This window comes from Prionailurus bengalensis, chromosome D1 (assembly GCF_016509475.1).
Source record: "Prionailurus bengalensis isolate Pbe53 chromosome D1, Fcat_Pben_1.1_paternal_pri, whole genome shotgun sequence".
Lineage (NCBI taxonomy): Eukaryota > Metazoa > Chordata > Mammalia > Carnivora > Felidae > Prionailurus > Prionailurus bengalensis.
The window spans coordinates 82,239,095-82,252,257 of record NC_057346.1 but is presented as its reverse complement, the minus strand read 5'-3'; the positions used below and the strand labels follow the sequence as shown (position 1 = coordinate 82,252,257).

Here is a 13,163-nt window from a genome sequence, read left to right as displayed (position 1 = left end):
TAATTCTTATTTAATTCATGAAACTATGAATTTAGTGCTATCACTTCTATTTTACAGGTGACCTTGAGCTTGGACAAGTGAGGTAACTGACTTGAAAGCAGAGGAAATAGTAACTTGACCACTACTCAGTACTACATCATGGAGAATCTGTGGCTGAATAATTTTCCAGGCAATAATTTTAAGTTACCAAAAATGTGTTATTAAAATAGTAGCCAAATCTCAAGTTTGTTGGTTGTTAGTTGACCTCACCATCTGACATTTCATCACTGCAAGAAGAGGACAGAAAGTTTTCCAGACATTACACCATAAAGGCTTAGAAGGTATTACTATTATTTTCTATATCAACCTTTAAATCATAAAACTAAACTCATTTCCACTTGGTAAGGTAGAGGCTGACCAGACTGTGAGTGTTTGGGTGTCTGAACTTTAGTATCATCTGAATACATGCCCACTCTACTCATTACACTCGCTACCTAAGACTCTTCAACTTGTTTTTTATTTGTTTTTAACTTGATTTAGTGAGTGGCTGAGCTGCTTAATAATTCATGAATAGACTCCTGTGAGTAATGAATTCTATAAAGTCATTAGGAAAAACAGTCCCCATTCTCTTAAGTAGGTTTACCATTCTGCCTGCTATGTTGTTTAAAGTATCAATTTGTGCAAACACTTCCTTCCTAAGTTATAAAAAGGAAAACTTTTTTATAAAAAGCTTCACTCTGGTAGCATTGCCACATTCAGACTGATACTTGTACATCAAAGTGTTTGTTTGCTGATATAATGTATATTTTTCTGGATCTAGATTTATGACTGCTAAATCTTTGGACCACAACATATATTCATTATGAGAAGTCCTATGTTTTATAATAAAATCAATTCAAGATACCTGTCATATCTCTTCTTGAGCTACATTCAAAAGCAAAACAATTGAAAGCACACACAAAGTTCAGTCTTAATTGATCAGTATTCTAGAAAAGCATGTTACATTCAGCTTTTTGGACTTCACAAAGGCCAAGGTATATAATATGCAGTCCCTGTCTTTGGGTTGGATTGTGGATTATTCAGTGAATATTTCCAAATCCAGCCAGAACGCTCCCTTTCCCACCACCCAGCCTGTTTTTTAGACAGTATGCTCTCTGTCCCCTCTGTGTGCTTTCTGGATCAGCTTAGGGACTGTAAAGTAACTTGACTACTAGACTAAGCCAAACATAATTGGGAAAGGAAAGCTGCCAAGAAGCAATCAGATCCCCTGCATTCCAAAATCAAGCCTATTCCAAATGCCTGATGGACCATCCCCATCGCAGCCCACACGGCTGTAAGACACATGTGCCTGGATTTTCAATTGGATGCCCCCTACCTCCACCCCAATCCACAGACCTGAAGCTCTTCAAATAAGGCAAAGATGAGCTCAGTCATACCTGTTCTCAGATGTGCTTTAGGCGCCAAATCATGCAAAATTTACCGAGGAAAGGAAAGGTCAGCTTTGATCCTCAATGTCTTTTGGGGGAGGGAGCCTCCTGGTAACCAGCACATCCCAGATTGATCTGCCCGCAGTTTCCCTACGTCTGACATCTGATGTAGTGCTATTACTTGGGAGCCTTTCTGCTCCTGGCGGCTCCACAGAAGCCCTGCCCCCAGACACAGCTGAGGTTTGCAAATGAGGAAGGATGTCCCAACCTGAAGGTGTAGCAACTCCTGAAGGGAGCTGAGAAGGAGAAAAAGAGAGAGAGAGAGAGACACGGAAGGGAAGGAAGGAAGGAGGGAAGGGAAGGAAAGGAAAGGAAAGGAAAAGAAAGGAAAGAAGGAAAGGAAAGGAAAGAGCTTTTATGACCTAGAGGAGAAGCAGTTAGAAAGAGAAAGTACTTGAACACCTATTAGCTCCTGAAACCACAAAACACCCAGACTCAGTGCAAAACATTGCCTTAGTTCAGAGTTTTCCTGATAGAAGGAAAAGCAGTTCTCACCTGTCTGGTCTCCTGACCCTGAGCCAGCAGCAGCAACCAAAGCAAGTGAAGGAGACTCCTGTCTCATCTGTTCAAACTGACAGCTCTTTTACTCTAAAAGTCACTTGGAGAAAAGACATTGAGATGAACATTTAACAGGGAGGAGCTACTAGCTCCCACCTCAGCAGAGGTGAGGTGATGTCTACTTGCCCATAGAATATTCCATTTGAGCCTCTTTAGAGGGAGCTTGACTATTTCAGGGGCAGGGTGGAAGGTTGGGATGGGTCCCCTTAAGCCTGATGCCCTCCTTCCTCCGCAGCTTTGGCTGAAATGAACAGTAGCTGCCAGAGACCCTGGGGCTTTTCTGAAGGCACCTGGTTGCCCAGTGACTTGACTCACAATTACACAGGCCTGAGGGCAACAAAAGGGAAGGCCGGGGTGAGCAGTGTGCCAGGGACCCAAAGCCTGGCTGCCAGGCATTCAGATGGCGAGTGCCCAGTGCAGGGGGAGGGCTGGTGGACGAGTCTCAAGTCCTAGTTCCTGACAGAGAAGAGAGTCCATTAGAAGAAAGTCTACAGATGACAACTGAAATCCAAGGGAGAGACACTTGAGCCCTGGGCCTTTGTCCCACAAAACCACCCTTCCCGAAAGACACCGAAGCAGCTTCAGCCTGCAACTTGTTGCTTCTTGCCTGAAGGACTCTCACAGCTGTGAGACAGGCACGAACAAAAGAGCTAACCATGGAGAGAGAAAATGCAGCCCAACTCTCCCATGGCCTCTGCTGTGGTTTCTTGCCCAGGACAACTGCCCCTTCCAGAACTGCAGTGTTCCCTTCCTCAGTGAGGCCCTGTCAGCGACTTCCACAGTAAAATGTAAACGGTGTCTCTTCATTTGTCATCCCCTCCTCCATCTTCCTTTCCCCCAAGTCTCTGGGTCAAATTACTGACACCCAGCGTCCAGTGAAAATAACAGCAAGTTTTATTCCCAAGTATGGGAGGAGAGTATGTGCACATGGCAGGCCCTCATAAGTGTTGCCAGCATTTTAAACCCACGGTAACTGAGGTTATATGTATGCCAGAAGCAATCAGTTCATTATATTTTAAACATTCAGATGACATTGCAGACACAGATTCAACTAATTTCACATTTTGTGCTTTCATAACCATCACTGGAGTAAAATTAGGTAAATTCTATTCCAGCTTTAAGAAAGTTGAAAAAAAATGTGTTGCACATACATGGCTTCTTATAGAAGAGTAAAACAAAACAAAACAAAAACAAACCTATCAATGATTCAAGTTTTGGTTTCTTTTTTAAGTTTATTTATTTTGGGAGAGACAGAGACAGCATGAGCAGGGGAGGGGCAGAGAGAGAGGCACAGGGAGAATCCCAAGCAGGCTCTGTGCTGCCAGTGCAAAGCCAGACATGGGGCTCAAACTCATGAAACTGTGACATCATGACCTGAGCTGAAACCAAGAGTCAGAGAGTAGGATGCTCAACTGACTTAGCCACCCAGGTGCCTCAACAGTTCAAATATTAAATCCTGCACATAAAGAATTAATTCCCTTGGGGCGCCTGGGTGGCGCAGTAGGTTAAGCGTCTGACTTCAGCCAGGTCACGATCTCGCGGTCCTTGGGTTCGAGCCCCACATCAGGCTCTGGGCTGGTGGCTCGGAGCCTGGAGCCTGTTTCCGATTCTGTGTCTCCCTCTCTCTCTGCCCCTCCCCCGTTCATGCTCTGTCTCTCTCTGTCCCAAAAATAAAATAAAAAACGTTGAAAAAAAATTTTTAAAAAAAGAATTAATTCCCACATCGGACACAAACAACAAACAAATCCTACTCTTGACGATGTGAAACCTCTTTAAGATGAAAAAAATACAACGAGCATTTCTCAGAGGACTTTCTCTTATCTGTTTTAATGTTTCATAGTCTTCAGCTTGCTTTCACATGTGGCTGCTTACTGTACTATCCTGGAAACGGCAAACCATATCAAATTCTGGATTTCAGATGGAGAAAATGAGACCATGATGGTTCATGAGCTATAGAAGGTGACCAAATGTGCAAGAGACACCATTGGTACCAGAGCCAGAAATTTGGACACTTTACCCATGTGTTTCTGGGTTTTTTTTTCAGATTTAAGAAAAGTTTATTTTTAAAATTAACTCCATGCTAAGTACGGCTAATTGAACTTACGTGTAGCCAATGCGTTACACATTAGAAACACTGAAATAGAAGATGAGTGTGCACAAACAAAAGATGCTCTGGATTTCTTGAAAGCCTTCTTCGGTATTGCCCCAACAGAAAGATGGGAGGAAACTTCGAAAGATCTGACTCAGAGATTTGAAGGTGGGTGGTGTTTCCAGAGGAGGAAGTCTGGTGACTCCAGGGGCAGCCTACTTATATTGTACCATATTTAACACACCGTGATGCTCAGGGAGTTGTCTTGGGCTTGAGAAGATCTTCTAGATGGCAGGACTAGTTAGCTTCCGTGAAATCTAGTACCTCTGGGAAAATTCTGCTGCTTACAAATTTCCTATTTTGAAGAAGGAAAACCGGTAAGATTTACAAAGAATATTTACGGTATAAATAGGTGGTAGATAGCAGTGTTCTTTTGGTTTCAATTTTAGTAATTTTCTAGAGGTTTAAAAAGTACAAGACGGGTTTTAATATTAAAATAGACTGTAATTTATATTTAATTTTATATGAAGAAGGCAAACAAAATGGCCCATAATCCCACTGCCCTCACATGATTAAGAAAAATATAGAAAGATTAAATGAAAAGTAAGTCTTTCTTCTCCTTCTTTCGAATTCCTTTCCCCAAATGTCATTTCTGTTTAATTTTTTTTTGGCCTGTATTCAAATATTTACTATAGAGATGTGTAACCCAGTGGTGTGCCATTAAATACTGAACAACCAGTTCTCAGTGCCCACATGGTCCTAATCCTCAGGTAAATAACAAAAATGTTTTCATCAACCATGGTGAAAGGTCCCATGAGCAAGGAGTGAGCCCAGTCTAGAAACTGCAAAATGATTCAGCCAGGTAGGTATAAGGAACATTTGCATTGAGTGGGAAGCTGTCCTCAGTCTGTCCGATATAATCGTTTTGCTAACTAAAATAAATAGCTAGGCTCTGAATTTTTAGTCATTCGGTTTCTAAGAACGTAGTAATTTCTGAGTAAATAATAAGCTGTCAATAAATGGCAAATATTAATATTTTTTTTTTACTTGGGCTGAAGAAAAGGGTGGTAATATAGCCAATTTGATCTTGGGGATAATTTATTTTAAATAATTAAATGATTATATTTCCTCTTAGCGGAACATGAACTCCATGAGGGCTTTGGACTCCTGTATTCAGTACTGCTCTTAGAACAGGCAATCGTGGCCTGTGTTTTGGGGAGCTCTACTCTGGCCGTCCTTCATCAGTACTACTCCCCATGCGTGATCCATCTATGAGACCAAGGGACACACCCAGAACCTGCACCAACCTCTCCATTCTAGATAATGCTCTGCAAGCACAGGCCCTGAAATTTCACACCAGCAAAGACTTGTGCCTACTTCTAGTGTCTGTGAGTATTCCCTTCTCTTTCTCCAGGCCACTGAGGTTGCACCGTGGCCCTGGTGTGTACTCACATAGACCAGTGGGATGAGCCAGGAGCAGCTGTGTATGGCGTATAGAGTGATGGATTTGAGATGTGTATTCTGGAGTATCCACACAGTCTCCCTCCCCGTGCAGGATGAATCTTGGGGCAGGATGAGAAGTGGAGGGGTCTGTGGCTCTAGAGTCTAGGGACTGGCCTTCCCTCCCTTCCCAAATTCTGGTACGGAACAAGGCATCTGGGAATTCTATTAGTTTTGTTGTTGTTTCAAATTTTTATTTAAATTCTAGTTAGTTAACATATAGTATAATATGGCAACAGGGAATTCTAAATTCAAGCTTGGACTTCTACGTTAGCATGAAGATATATTTTTCAAGGTTGGAGGATGGAACATATTTTATTCAACAGTTAGATTGTTAAAAGCGATGGTAAGTGTTCAACAAGATACCCTCTGAAAACAACCACCACCACTACCCAATATGTAGCATTTGCCATTTGATGTAGTGGATATATCTTCCTGTCATGGCCAATTTCAAGGTGCAACATTTCACAGATGCAACATTACTGCACATGAATTTGGGAAGAGACGCATACAGTTGGCTCTTAGCAGCTGGCTGATAGAAGCTGGATCCAGAACATCACTGTTTATAATTTTCAATATTTAGACATAGAGTATAGGGGCTTCAATGTATACTCTCATCCCTGGCCCTCCAAATGTCAATGATGCAACCTAGTACACAGAAAAGTGCTGGCATGTAGTCGACCTCTTGAATAAAAAGTCCTATTAGTTGTGTGACTTTAGGTAAGCCGTTAATCTATAAAGTAATCTGTACTTTACAGAGTTCTTGACCAAACTATACAGTTCATGTAAAAGCATCTGGCATAGTTCTTGGCACCTTATATATAATCAATAAATGCTGTTGAAATAATGAATAATTGGCATTCAATAAATGTTAACATCTTTTTTATTATCATATTTGGGAAAAATTCAAATTTTTTTATTTTAAGCCATTCTTAGGTGTTTGTAATTTTCTGCAGTTGTCTCTTGGTCAAGACAAATGCCCATTTCTTTCAGGGTTTTTCTTGGAGAACCCTTTGAGATAGACATCTCGTTTTATCCAGTTCCCAAGGGAACAGTGCTCACACAATGTTACTCATTTTAGCAAGTTTGGTAAAATTCCATTTGGCTACAAGTCTGTTATCTGAGCCTACAGGAGAAAGTCTGTGTTTTCCTATGCTCTAACTTTGTTCTCAGCTGTATTTTGTATCCTGCTATAGTGGAGAGAAAAAATGGCTTCGAATTAATACTTAAGATTTAGTCATTCCATATGTTATCCTCAGCGAGGGATATGTTGAGTTTTCAAGGTGAACATTTGAGAAATAGGAAGTATAAAGGATTCAGCAGTGGTATTCTCCTCCTCACCTGCTTGGTTAATTGCATGAAACTTAATGATGAGTGATAGTTTCTACTTGAGAAGGTTGTCACCCATGAACATATTCCATTGGTTGGTAATTGATACACTTAGTATAAGCATCGTTTCTTTTCAGTAATCCTTAAATAGCAGGTATCTTATTTCTCATGAGGATGTTTGCTTTCTCCTAAAATATTTCAGTGTTGCTACCTTGTGTTCAATGAGCCATTTGTCCCCCTTCTCAACATTTTTAGCAGTGAGACATTTTTTTTCCTCTTCACAGTGCCACAAATAGTTTTTCATTTTACCTACAAATTCCCGCAAAAAAATTTGCTTAGCTGAATTCTGTTTCTATAACTTCAAAACTTTGGAAAGAAATCTCTCGTAAACATAGAAAAGATCTTGTCTGGGAATCTTCCTTTATACTAGTAAAAATCAGTTATTTCTCCAAAATATCTCCAAAAAAGAGTGTTCTATAATCATATCACAACAGAGTGGAAAACTCATCTGATAGGCTGTTAATGACAGCACAGTTTCATCGATAAAAATATCAACTTAAAGGCAGAGCTCAGGAAAATCATCAGTATATGTAGAGTATAATTAGCCATTTAGAAGAATCTTAGACATATTCTGATCTAACAGTCTTATTTTCTAGATCGTTACACTGAAACATGTCTAAGCTAAAAACATTACCAACCCAGATATCATCAGGGGACACTTTTGAGATTTTCAGTTGTATATTACTGAGAATAGATTGGGTTATTGTGCATAAATTACAGCAAAAGCTTGGTAGCTTAAGACAACTGAGGAAGGGGTATTTGCCCCTTGACATGACATGCCCATCATGGTTGGGTAGTGAGATGTGCTCCATGAGCTCAAGGATCAAGATTGATGAGGTTCTGAAACATCACCAGATGCTGTGGCAGAGGAACAGTAAGAATGGCTAATCATGCCTAGAATTTAAAGAGACTCCCACCTGGGAATGTCACCTGTCAGTTCACCCATTTCACCAGTTAAGCAAGTCATTAGTCATGTATCCCTTCAAGGAGGTAGGGAGCTGCAATCCAACTTTGTTATTGGAAGGAGGAAACTGGAATATTTGTGAACAGCCCCAGTGTCTGCAAATCCTTACTACTCCTGCAGTTAATTTTCAAATGTGTGAACTCAGACATAGATAATAAACATGGAATATACTAAGGCATAATAAGACTTTAAAAGAGATGTTTAGAGAATGCAGTTATAACAATTAATTCTAGAAAATTATAATGGCATTTAATGGCTACTTGGCTGAAAAGTTTCTTCCATCTCTCACCTGACTAAATTAGTAAGACCCAAGCAGTTGCAGGATAAATGATGTTAAGATATCTAAGGAAAGGATCAGTAGGAAGGTGAGGGAACATTAGAAAACAGAAGTTCAAAGGGGAAAGCTGATACCCTCCTTCCAGCACCACCGAGGGATTTGGCAATACAGATGGATGATTAGTGTCTGCTAACACATCCCAATAACATTTGAGACCCACACGTAGTTCTTGCTCAATAAGCCATTTTTACATCAAATTTTAACTTTCATGGATTTCTTTTTTCTTAGAGGAAGAGAATGGACTTCTCAGGCTAATATTTAACATTGGAAGTTAAGGGTTCTTGTTCTAATTCAACAAGTTGATCTCTAGTTTATAAGGTTTAGTTGAGGCAACCTCACTAAGTCTTATCAACTCTGGGAGACTGATACTTCTGGATCTACATGGCTAATAATTGACTGTGGGGAATTCACTTAGGAAATCCTACTGGATAAGACCTTCGACTCACCAATCAGGTAACCTGGCAACATCTGACCTCCTGCCTCAACCATTCCTCACCCTCCCAAAGAGGTTACCCTCCAAGTGTGATGTGAAAGGTGCTAGTTAACGTGCCTTCTTAATATCTCCATTCTGCCCAAAGTCAGTCCAGTAGTGGTGTTACTGGGTGGTGAACTGCACAATTCCTCGGTCCTTGTCTTCTCCAAGGAAATAATTCAGTGGACTCAATAGAAAGTTGAAGCAGCTAAGGTTTTGTTTGGCAAACGGAAAGTACAACCTAGAGCCATAGGAGGGGTCTGACCCGAGGGTGGGTAGCAGCCGGCTGAGTTCCGCATTGTGTGTGTGTGTGTGTGTGTGTGTGTGTGTGTGTTTAATTTTTTTAACGTTTTTATTTTTGAGACAGAGAGAGACAAAGCATGAATGGGGGAGGGTCAGAGAGAGGGAGACACAGAATCCGAAACAGGCTCCAGGCTCTGAGCTGTCAGCACAGAGCCCGACGCGGGCTCGAACCCAGGGACGCGAGATCATGACCTGAGCTGAAGTCGGCTGCCCAACCGACTGAGCCACCCAGGCGCCCCTGTGTGTGTGTGTGTGTGTGTTTTAAGGGGATCTATTTGGTCTCCTCCTTCCTATCTTATTGTCATACCACCCTCTGGATCCATCCCAATTTCCTCCTTCCAGCCTTTGACGCAGGGTCCTGTCTGCCATCTTCCCATGAGCGCCTAAAGCACAACTCATGGGGGGTGGGGCTAAAACCTCCATGTAAGCAATATTATAATGATAGTATAATAGTCTTGGGGTTCTAGAGGACACCGTTTTCCTTAAGTGTGCTTGCCCCAAAGTTGGGCCAGTCCCTGCAGCCCCTATCTCCTGCTTATCAGCTGTGCTAAACCTCAGAAGGGTTTGGTCTAAGGGAGATGGGTAGTCACTGGGCAGAGACTGGGTGGTCGCTGGTAATCCCCCATCTGCCATACTCCCTTCTCCCTTCCTGCTCCTGTCCATCTAACTGCCTACTCTAGTAAATGTGCCATTGACTGCCAGACACAGCATCTCCTCGTTAAGATTGAGTCTGGAAATTTCCTGAGATCTTTTAAAACATAACTGTCCTTTGAGGAAAATTCTACTTTGTCACTAAGGTTTACTAAGCCTTTCTCATGGAGCAGACACTTTGGTCACTGTTTTATGCTTTATTTTGTTTAATCTTCACAAAACTCAGTGAAGTAAATGCTGTTATTCCCACTTTACAGATGAGTAAACTGAAGCTCAAAAGCTTGGTAACTTGTCAAAATTACCAAACTAGTAATTAGGAAGGGTAATAGGATTCAAACGCAGTTCTGAGTTCAAAACCAGAGCTTCTCATTACTATGTAGCAATGTAGAGGCTAAAATACAAAATACAAAGTGACTACAATAATCACTTACTCATTTATTCAGCAAGCCTGTTTAAGAGCACACTATGAACTCTTCCAGATGCTCCTCAAGGAGTTATTATTCCATTGAGGAACACAGGCAATAAGCAAAGAAATTAATGGGATAATTTCAGTTAGTGGTAAGTGCTATGAAAATACTAAAAAGGGTAATAGGATGGAGAGAAATTTTACTGAAAGGATATTAGTGTGCTGGTCAACAAAAGCTTCCTCCCACCCTTCCTTCCTTCCTTCCTTCCTTCCTTCCTTCCTTCCTTCCTTCCTTCCTTCCTCTCTCAATCTTTCTTTCTTTCTTTCTTTCTTTCTTTCTTTCTTTCTTTCTTTCTTTCTTTCTTTCTTTCTTTCTTTCCTTCTTTTTTAATTTTATGGAGAAAATACTCAAGCTGAGATCTGAATGATGAAACAGAACCAGACTTTGGGAGAAAGTGAAAAACATTCCAGGCAGAGAGAACAAGACAGGAGAGAGTATGAGAACATTTCAGGTAGGGAGAAGAGGAATGCCAAAATGTTTGAGATAGAGGTCAGGGTGGTCAGGCACTTGAGGAACCGGGATACCCTTGCAGATACACAGATAAAGGGTAGAGTGGGAAGAGACAAAGTTAGACAGATGGGCGGGACTCAGTTAAGACAGAAAAGAGGAAAGTGCAGCCTGGTTGGCTCAGTCTTTCGAATGTCTTAACATTTGACTTCCTGCATTGTTAGGCTATGCATTGAGCATGGAGCCTCGTGGCTCACATGCTCTTTTTCTCAAAAAAAAAAAAAAAGGCAGAAAAGCAAGGAACAACATCTACTCTTGGATGCAAGTAAAAGGCTCAAGAAGGAAAAGGTAAGGAGTCTTGCAGGACAGAAGTATGTATACAAATATATATCTACAGTAAACTCTTGGTTTGGTTTGTGAGCATAATTTGTTCTGGAAACATGTTTGTAATCCAAAGCACTTGTATATCAAAGCAAATTTTCCCATAACGAAAGAATGGAAGCTCCTATGATTCATTAAACAACCCAAAAACATTCATATATAAAAATGACTATAATACTGTAATATAACACAAAATAATAAAGAAAAATAAACAAATTAACCTGCCCTTACCTTTGAAAACCTCCGTGACTGCTGTGAAGGAGACAAGACAGAGGAGGGTTATTGTGTAGGATGACTTTCACTATCACTAATGGAATCATTGCTTTCTATAGGCTCAATGGAATCTCTTTTTGTACAACTTTAACGAGGAACCTATTCAATAAAACTTGCTTTTGCCTTCTTTTGAGGATTTCACAGAAATGTGGCATTGCATTGTCATTAAACAGATTCAATCGCTTACACTGCTACAGTCTTGTTTGGGTGGTTGTTTTCTACAAAATTTTGCACTGTTTCTCACATTTTACACATCCCCCTAATATCATTTGAAGTGAGGGATTCCTCTGTTTTTTTTCTCCTCTTCCTCTGCAGATGAGATGCAGTCATAGACTTTCTTATAAAATCTTGCAATTTTTGTCACTCACATACCTCATTCATACTTATCGATGATTTACCTGTTAACTTCCACAGTAATCCTCTCCTTCTTACCGCTTTTCTTTTCAATTTTTTTCTGCATGGGGGCCATTGTATACATTTGCATGGATGTTGACTGCAGTGCAGTATTAATAAACTCTTGTCATATACTGTATTTGATGTAACTGGCAATAAAGCCTCAGAGGAAAGGGTCTATATCTGCAGGCAGCCTGACCTAGAATGAAGCAAATCATTCCTACGCTTACTCTTGTATGGAAAAGCAAAGGGCTATCCACAGGTGCTTTGAAGTGACAAAAAATACACCAGTGCCAGTTGTGGGCACCTTCCAACGTTCTGAAAAATCACTGATTTATGCTAAAAATCACTGATTTCTGATTTGAGACCAAGCATCCAAGCATGGGAGATGATCACCCACAGTCCCACAGTGAGAGTGAGAGAGAACCATTGGCTCAGGTGTGATCATGTGATGTTTGATGTCACATGCTACTCATATTGCAAGACATCACTTGTTTATCAAGTTAAAAGTTATTAGAAATGTGTGCTTGTCTTACGGAGCATTCACAGAACAAGTTACTCACAATCCAAGGTTTTACCAGATTTCTTTCTAGGGGCAAGCCCTGCTCCCAGTAATTTATCTTCTAAGGCCCAGAGACATATACTACAGATTTGGTTTCAGATATGCAAACCTTTGTATTCCTTCAAACACCTGTTGGAACACAAGATGGGGAGAGACTGTCTATAGTACTCACTGCAGTTAGGTCCAGCAAACGTTCTGGCAAACAGCTGGGCCTTGGCCACCCCCACTCCCTCCAAAAGTTAGTGCTTAGAATTTTTACATTTAGAAGGATATGTAACAAACTGATGGCTGCTGAGGTTAACTCAAAAAGCTGGAAACAGGACAAAATGAATGCTACCTCTGAGTACATAAACTGATAAACTGTTGCCTTCCCAAGATTATCAAATGGTTCTCAAACTAATATTGTAACATTGGTAACATTGGTCTGAATCCTATAGGCACACCTTGACAATAATGGATTTCTTTTGATTCTCAATACAAAGGTTCAAGTGATCTCAATGGTGGACCGTGTCTTTTATTCTTTAGATTCTAGGCGGCCCAGTAGGGCCCAAGGAACTCTCCATGCTGTTTTCTGGTAAGTGTATTTCCTGCGTGAACCCTTTCTGGAAACCAGCAATCAAATTACTTCAACAAAGTAACAGATAACTCTATTTGCTGAACTGTTGTTTAACAAATGGAATACTCTCCAGACTGTTTGAATACCTCAACAAAATGCTTAAACATATGCCTGGGAAAATGGATTTAGGATTTGATAATATGCTGTGGAAGATGAATTTAGAATGTGACTGGAAAAAAAAATGCTACATTGAAATCTCTTCAAGAACATGGTCCAAATGTGTGTAATCCATGGGCAAACTTGCACTTGGGAAAGCATATTAATGTCTTTTGCTCACTTGAAACTAGATCCTAAA

General features: G+C 40.7%; 1 protein-coding gene across 2 annotated transcripts in view; it reads right to left on the bottom strand.

Annotated features, from left to right (window-relative positions):
* The window catches only part of BBOX1 (gamma-butyrobetaine hydroxylase 1), a 58,992-nt gene extending 56,885 nt beyond the window's left edge, over positions 1-2,107 (bottom strand). The window contains exon 1 of one of the 2 annotated variants that reach the window (XM_043580840.1): positions 1,962-2,107. The gene's annotated coding sequence lies outside the window, so the exon portion shown is untranslated. Of the gene's footprint in view, positions 1-1,415; positions 1,585-1,961 lie in introns of those variants that run through there. The other variant, XM_043580841.1, reaches the window with a different exon arrangement.
* Between the last annotated feature and the right edge of the window lie 11,056 nt (positions 2,108-13,163).